The following is an 8,128-nucleotide window of genomic DNA, read 5'->3' on the forward strand; positions in this document are numbered from 1 at the left end:
AAAAAAAACCCCAAAAGAAAAAGAAGCCGAAAGCCAAGAAAAAAAAAAAAAAAATCCAAAAACAGCCCCAGGCCGGCGAGCCTGAGGGGGTTCTTTCTCTCTTTGTGATCTGATTGTTTTTTTTTTTTTTTTTGTTTTGGTTTGTACATGAGGGTCTTGGAGACTTGAAATTTTTTTAAATTTTTTTGGTTTGTAAATTGAGTCTCTAAGACTCGATTTTCAAGTGGTCTCTATGTGGAAAAAGATGCCACATCAGACCATGAAAATCGAGTTTTTGAGACTCGATTTATACTCTAAAATCGAATCTTTTAAACTCGAGATGTTACTAAATAATATAGTTTAAAAATTATAACTACTAACTAGATAATTAAAAAAAAAAATTAGTTAACTATTTTTGCCAATCAAAATTGAATATTCTACTTTTACTGTTAATATAAAGTTGAACATTACAAAACTCGCCTCGTTATCAGCTAACATAACTTGTACCTTTTCGTTGTCTTGTTCCCTTTTTTGGGGATGAGTACACCTTTTATCCATAGTTACTTTTGTTTGGAACCAAAAGTTGACACATATATACTCTGTCTAGCACTACAGCAAACATGTGCCACAACCCCCTCTACTAAGCATTCACAAATTCACCATAATTCACACAATACAACTATTCTATTTTATTTTTTTCGAAGAAAACGATAGCCCGAAGTTCACACGCTATCAGCTACTAGCATAGCATTTATCATTTGACAGCAGGCTTGAATTGACACCCAAGAACACAGCTCTCGCGTCCTTCTCTACAAGCTATAAGGGGAAATAGGTTTCCTCTTCACACAGCGTAGTACCGTCTGTGTCTGTCACTGTGGTACAGAGCTCTGTTATGAACACAGAATTGATTCCTTCTCTCATAAATGGATCGCACTAAGTGGACTTGAAACCCAATTCAAAACGGTTTAACCATTGGGGATTTCAAATCCGCCACCTCACTCCTCCCTTCTATAAATATCCTTACCCCCTCATCCACTCGCCAAATCAATATCTTCTTCTTCATAAAGCTCGTCTGGTATTGTTAAGCATAAACATGCACTCTCTTCTCTATAAATAGTTAAAATATCTCTTTCATTAACTTGGTTCATATATGCTAGTAATTCACATGCTTATTTTGTTTTTCTAATACTCCCCCTAATCAATTAGGCATGCAAATTCTCTAGTTTCTCAATTGATAGAGTGATACTAGATATACTATAAATTTTATTAAGTGTTACTATTTTAAAAAAAAAAATTTCAAGCATCTATTAATTAGGTAGTCATAATTACTAATTCGTAAGTATGATTTGTATACCAATATGAATTATTGGTTTGTTATTGTTGACTGTGATTTTATGAAAGTTGATAGGGTACACGCTCAAAAGAAGAAAACAAAAGAGCAATAATGGCAGAAGAACGGATAATCACAGTTGGATATGTTGAGTTAGCAGGCAGTGGGGGCAGCTCAAACAAAAGAAAGGTGAATGAATCAAGTGAATTGGAGAAGTCATCCCGTACCATCTACAAAGACAAGCACAGTGCATATTCAGAGCAATTTTCTAAGCACCATAAGGCTGAAGAGTTCGTGGACAAACATAGTGGAAGGTTGGGGTTCAAAGAACAGGTCACATACAAATCCACTCACAAGGTTAATGACAAGGTTCAGGGGAGTACCACTGAGTACGAGACCCAGGTCAAGTTTAAGAAGACTGTCTACCCCAACAAGAGTGCCTCAAAGTGCAACTACAATAATGCTATTTACTATGACTAGATTTCCTAAGGTTCTTGGCTTTGTACAGCTTTCTTGCCTTGTGTGTTTTTTTTTTTCATGGCTATTAGCTTGTAAATTTGTAATGGGTTTTAACTCTAGTAATATATGTCAAGCTGTGTTTTGAAGATCTTGAAAAAGAAAGTTTAGTAGGGTTTGTTTATTACTTTTGAAGTTGTAATTAATGGCGAGAATTAAGGTTTTAAATACCAACATTTTTGGCATTGATGAAACTCATTTATAGGCTCATACAATGAAAGGCATTTTATTGCGGCAACAAGCAAAACTTGTAGGGTGAAATTGTCACCTGCAACTCTGCAAGTTATGTGGATTTGTCCTGTTTTTGGGTTGGTAAAAATCATATTGTGGATTTGTTTGGACTAGCAAGAGTAGCAACAACATGCATGGTTTCACTTCTATTCAAAGTCCTCCCAAAACCAACTGGGCATCGCATTAGCTTGAAAGTGAAGTTTTCCAAATTACAAGTAAATGTTTACGTTGCAATATTCACTATATACGTACATAATATGTACAATTTTTGTCTAAATCACCCTCGTATACGTTCATAAAAAACATACACAGAAAACAGCAGAGTTTTTTTCTAATTCCAATTAATTAGCAACTCCAGAGCCAAAAAGAGTCTCACTAAAAATTTCATATATGCAAGTCGCGAATTTTTAATGGTAGATGATAAAATAATGCTTGCACTCAAATGTTGTGGATCTGTTGTGCATTACTCCTAATTAAATTAATTAATATATACCCACAAACATTGTTTTTTAAGGCTGTGCTGGATTGGGTTCCTCACCACATTAGGGTTGGCGATGGCCCGGTCTGTTTTTACCAGATCAATGGGTTGGGCAGGTTAGGCCTAGTAGGTTGTTGATCAGTCAACAGGCCAACTGGGTTGAAGTGATAAACTGTGGTCTATGGCCTAGCCAATGGACAATGCTCATTGGGCCTTTAGCAGGCTAGAGCTGGTGGGCATGGCCTAATTAATGAATTTTCTCTACCCACGGACTTTTAATGGGGCTTTTTTGGTCTTTTAACTGGACTTTTACGGGCTTATAAAATTTGTTGAAAATTATAATTATATTGTATATTACAAAACAAAAATAAAAACCAAAAAAAAAAAAAAAAAGTCAAATTGAACTATAAAAAAGCCATTGATTTGTTTTTATTGATTGAAATAAATAAGTACATTGATGTGTTCAGTATTCATATTAGGGTGAGACTAGCAAATATTCATATTAGGGTGAGACTAGCGAGTATAGTTGCATCACTAAAAAATGTGTATATCTCAATTGGGTTGGTATAACACACATGTATATTATTTGCAATTCTCAAAAAAAAAAAAAAAATATATATATATATATATATATGGGGTTCGTGACCTAATGGGCCGAAGTTTGTCAGGTTTAAGAGCTCATCTACATATTTAATGTAGATATTTTAATCTCTCTAATTCTATTTTCATTCAATAATTTTTTATAGACACTTTAGTGCCATGTTATGAAGACTCCCACTTATGGTGCACAAAAGACAACAAGATGGCTTACGGAATTTACAAGTAGCCATGATACTCCTACATGTTCCACTATATGTTTCTTTTGTTTTTTGTCCTCTCCAAGTCAGAAACTCCTCTTTTAACTATGCCAAAATTGCTGGAGATTTAAGAGAAAAAGTGGAAAAAATTATTGTTCACGGATTATTTTTATTAAATGAAAATAGAATTAAATATCTGCATGATAAATGTGGATGGCCCTGAGCACTAACAATCACCGGACTTTTTATTATTTATGAGATTGCTATAAATAGTTTTTTTTTTTTTAATTTTCTATCGCTGTTAGTTTACTCTTCCTCCTTTTAATAGCACTCTTCTCTCAGTAGATTAGAATAGTAGGTAATCCTTAATTTGTTATTTGTTATATGTTAATGTCCATGGATTTTTTTGGTTTCATTTTCTTAGGATTTAATTTTTTTGATTTCTAGGTTTAATCTTTCTTTATGTAATCTTTGAGGATTTTGAATGTGTCCATTTTCTGATTTCTAGGGTTTAATCTGATGATTATGAATGTGTCCATTTTTTGATTTCTAGGTTTAATCTTTCTTTATGTAATCTCTGATGATTGTGACTCTTTACCCATTGCAGCAATACAAGCTTTTCTTCATTGGGTCAAAGCTGACTTTTACAAAAGGAGGCATTGGAGGATCTTAATTACATCTTCAGCTAGAGCAATGGATTAATAATATCCCTTTCAATTTGCTTTAGTATCCGATTTCTTGTCATCAATATTATGTTACAATAAATAAATAGCTATGAATAATATGAATTTATTTGCATCTTGTTTTTGAGAGCTTCAATATGTATTATCAAACTCACCTGGTCAGTAATAGAATTGTGTCCAATGGGCCTATTAATAGAAATCACATTGTGGATTTGTTTGGACTAGCAGCGACATGGTTTCACCTCCATTCAAAGTCTTCCCAAACCCAACTTGGCGTTGCATTAGTTCCTTTTTTTTTTTTTCAAGAATAAGGCATTGCATTAGTTTAAAATTGATGTTTTCAGAGTAATCTTTTATATTGCAAACTTGCAAAATTCAATATATACGTACATATATAATATACACTGCCTAAATCCAATAAAAAAAATATACACTGCCATTCTTTTTTCTTTATCACCCACATATACGTACATATAAAATATACACCGAAAACCACAGATTTTTTTTTTCAGCAATTCATTTAATGCCAGAATCATGCAATCATGTAGGCTGTGCTGGATCTGACTCCCCAGTATTCTCCTGCGTAACCAATTAGATTTAGCTTGCAAAGGTGTTTCTTATCCTAATTGACCACACTCAAGTTCTTTGGACCATAGAATAGCTTTGGATTGGAAAACACAAAGCCCTGATTTATACAAAGTAATATTTGTGCCAATCACTTTAGAATTCATTCCTCATTCTGAATTTTCTCATCCTTTTCATTTTCCTTGTTAAATTGGGTGGGTCAGGACCAATTCAAGTTGCACCTCATAAATTAAATCATTTGCATGCGCATTGGATCGTTGAAGATGCCTTTTTTTCTTCTTCTTTCAATTGTGAAAACCAAATAAATTAAATAAATAATAATTAAAAGACTGATTCTTGTTTTGTGCTTATAAATCTCTTGTAAGAAGCGACTGAATCTTTGCTCATTTGGAGTATTCTAGATAAATCCTAGTGCCAAGTTTGTGTGCTTGAGAGTATGGCTGATTGGGAAGTGACAACAACTTTTGGAGAAAAATGTCATCCACAATTTCATGGTGGAAGGTGAATCAGCAAAGACATTTTATTCCAATGAGCCTTCCCATTTATCAAAAGGCAATATAAAGGCAGTTACACATAATTACTAGTAATTCACTAAAACAAAAGAAACATAATTACTAGTAGGGTATGGCAATGCTAAGAAACATCATCACTTTCCCACATACATCATTGCAACATTGAAATTTCACCAAATTAGCTCACACCGTTGCTAAAAATTGAGTCTCCTTTTTTTTTTTGTTTGTATTTGTATTTGCTATTTTGTTTAATTAATAAGCCTGACAATCACATTCCAACCCTTTTAAGAATAAGCCTGACAATCACATTCCAACCCTTTAAGATTTGGTGTCATGGTCTTTATTAAGAACTTCTCTTTCATCACAAGAACCAGTACGAAATGCTATTACTAAGAGGCACAATAAATTCTTAAATTGGATTGTCAATAACACACTACTATATGGGAAGGGTTCTTCTGTTATTTAATACCCAAGTATTGTGGAGTAAATTAATGATTCTTCTGTTATCATTCATGATTCTATTCCCATATTTTAGCTGCAACGGCCCCATCAGCATGCCAATTATCATGTCACACAAAAATGTGCTCACCGTTACCAACTATATTCCCCAACAAGGGCCTAGCTTCACTCCTCAAATAAAATTAGAATCTTACTCCAACCATAAAACAATCATTATTCATTAGACGTAAGGATTTCCCACAAAGATCTGCCTCTAAGCAAATATCTGTGAACCCAAGCAATGTATTGATATATAACCATGTAAAATCAAATTTCAATAATAAGTTCATAAATACACAAGCTATTCAATGGTTTTAATTATATCAAACCATTCAAATCTAATTTCTTCTTTAAACAAAAATAAGTCATTTCTTAAAGTCATACCAATGCTATACACACATGGAACTATCATTGATATCACATTTATTATATATAATGACAAGGCTAAGATTTCAGTTTAGGGGACCAAGATTAAAGGAAAATATTAAAAGAAAAATTAAGTTAAAAATATTAATTGATAATAATAAGGTAAAACTACAATATTGGTCCATCAAGTTTGAAGCATGCACAATTGGTCCCTCAAATTTTCAAAATGAGCAATATAAGTCCTTTTACTAACTATCTTTAATAGTGTTACTTATGTGACTAATGAAACAATGACTTGGCATTCTATTTCAACGATGTGCATATTTTTAATATAAATTTCAAATTAAAATCACATAGATGGACTTACTGGTTAGAAATTTTACTTTTAATTGGCAAGCAGAAGGGAAACAAAGTGTGTTAACTAAGTTTGGCCTGGAAAAAAAAAATTGAAATGACTGAGGATTCATCAAATATTGCAAAGGCATTGTTCTTCAAAACTCTAAGCATTTTCCCTTTCTTAGATCCTTATACGAGGGATATCAGCTTTAGGACAATTTTCCATTTCATCACTGATAAGTCTTGATTTCACAATCCCATCTCAAGACTTCTCAAATTAAACCAAGCCATCTACATAAAAAATTAACCAATTTGACAAGAAGAGAAATTGCATAACCAGCCCAAGGCTGGCTAGTTAGTGCTTTAGACAGAGCCCGTCTAATCTCATGCTTGAAATCTTATACTCCCTTGCACCACTTAATATACTTGATAAATTGATAAAGTAGGATCTTAGACCAAAGATGTTTACGGTAGAGAACCTTTTGCTGATATATATTCAGTTGACAAGTCTTATTATTTTTGAGGCAGAGGCCACCGTCTCCAGCAGAGGGCCGCGATATCACCGGTGGCTAGGGCTTGATCTTCCCTCTCTCTCTCTCTCTCTCTCTCTCACAATTGTAAATACCAAGCTACGGCTTAAAAAAAAAAAACAAAACACCCAACCACGAGACAGGGAAGGGGAGAGAGGGAAGAACAAGCCCAGCAGCCGCAATGATAAATTAGTTTTTTCCAGTTATATAGGTAATAATGCAATAAATAGCCCCAGGATATTGGAATTTGATCTCCAACAACCCTAGAAGCAACCGCTATGGAATTGCAACCTCTAAAACCACAAATGTCCTCAAAGCCTGCTAAGATCAAATGGTTTTCTCCCTTTTCTTGTTTCCCATGTTGTTGTAGATAGAGAATTTTCTATATAATTGTTCTATAAGGATCACTATGTGACTTTCCCACTTCATTAGAACGCCTACCTAACTAAACACTTGCTTAATCCAAATCTCAAGATAGGCCTCCCCTCCACTAGACATGATTTAAATCATTGGTTGTATGGTAGTGTTGCAATTTTGGAAAGGGTGACATAATAGCGTTGCAGCGACTAGGGCTTGTTGTTCCCTCTCTCCCCTTCTCTGTCTCTCCCCTTCTCTGTCTCGTGGCTAGGAGCTGTGGACGGATGTTTACAATTAGTAGAAAATCGTGTTTTAATTTGGTAAATAATGTTTCTTACGTGTAATTTAATTTGTAATTTTTTAATTAAAAATATGTCACATCATTAAAATAAAATGTCAAGTCATTGTTTCATTAATCACATAAGTAATATTATTAATGACAATTAGTAAAATAACCTATACTGCTCATTTTGACAACTTAAGAAACCAACCTAAGAAACCAATTGCGCACGCTTCAAACTTGAGTGACCAATAATGCACACAAAGTAACCTTAAAAGACCAATATTGTAGTTTCACCTAAAATATACGAGGCTTTGAAAACATTTCCCAAGCAAATAAGCTAAAATGTAAAATCAGGCTCTTACCAAACAGACTATTGTGAAGGACTAAAAGAACCAACTTCTTCAATGTATATGATTGCAGTAAGCTAGCCGCTAAAAGCCTCCAATGGATCTAAGCTGTACGCTTTCCTGTATTAATGGTTATACTTAACTTTGAAAGGGTCATTACAACTCATAATAACAGATGACTTGAAAGTCCCAATTTGCTAAAGAAAGAACTTGCATCTCTATAAGGATGACATATTGGTAGCAAAGACTATACACCGTGAGCCAAATCCAACAACTAATTACAGTTGCACCAAGCAGAAC

General features: G+C 33.8%; 1 long non-coding RNA gene across 1 annotated transcript; it reads left to right on the forward strand.

Annotated features, from left to right (window-relative positions):
- The first annotated feature begins 760 nt into the window (after positions 1–760).
- On the forward strand, positions 761–1,747 carry LOC136070325 (uncharacterized). The gene is made up of 2 exons (XR_010631590.1): positions 761–1,054; positions 1,381–1,747. It is a non-coding gene; the product is annotated as an uncharacterized LOC136070325 (long non-coding RNA).
- Positions 1,748–8,128: the final 6,381 nt, after the last annotated feature.

The sequence above is a fragment of the Quercus suber genome, unplaced genomic scaffold (assembly GCF_002906115.3).
Source record: "Quercus suber isolate HL8 unplaced genomic scaffold, Cork oak 2.0 scaffold_226, whole genome shotgun sequence".
Classification (NCBI taxonomy): domain Eukaryota; kingdom Viridiplantae; phylum Streptophyta; class Magnoliopsida; order Fagales; family Fagaceae; genus Quercus; species Quercus suber.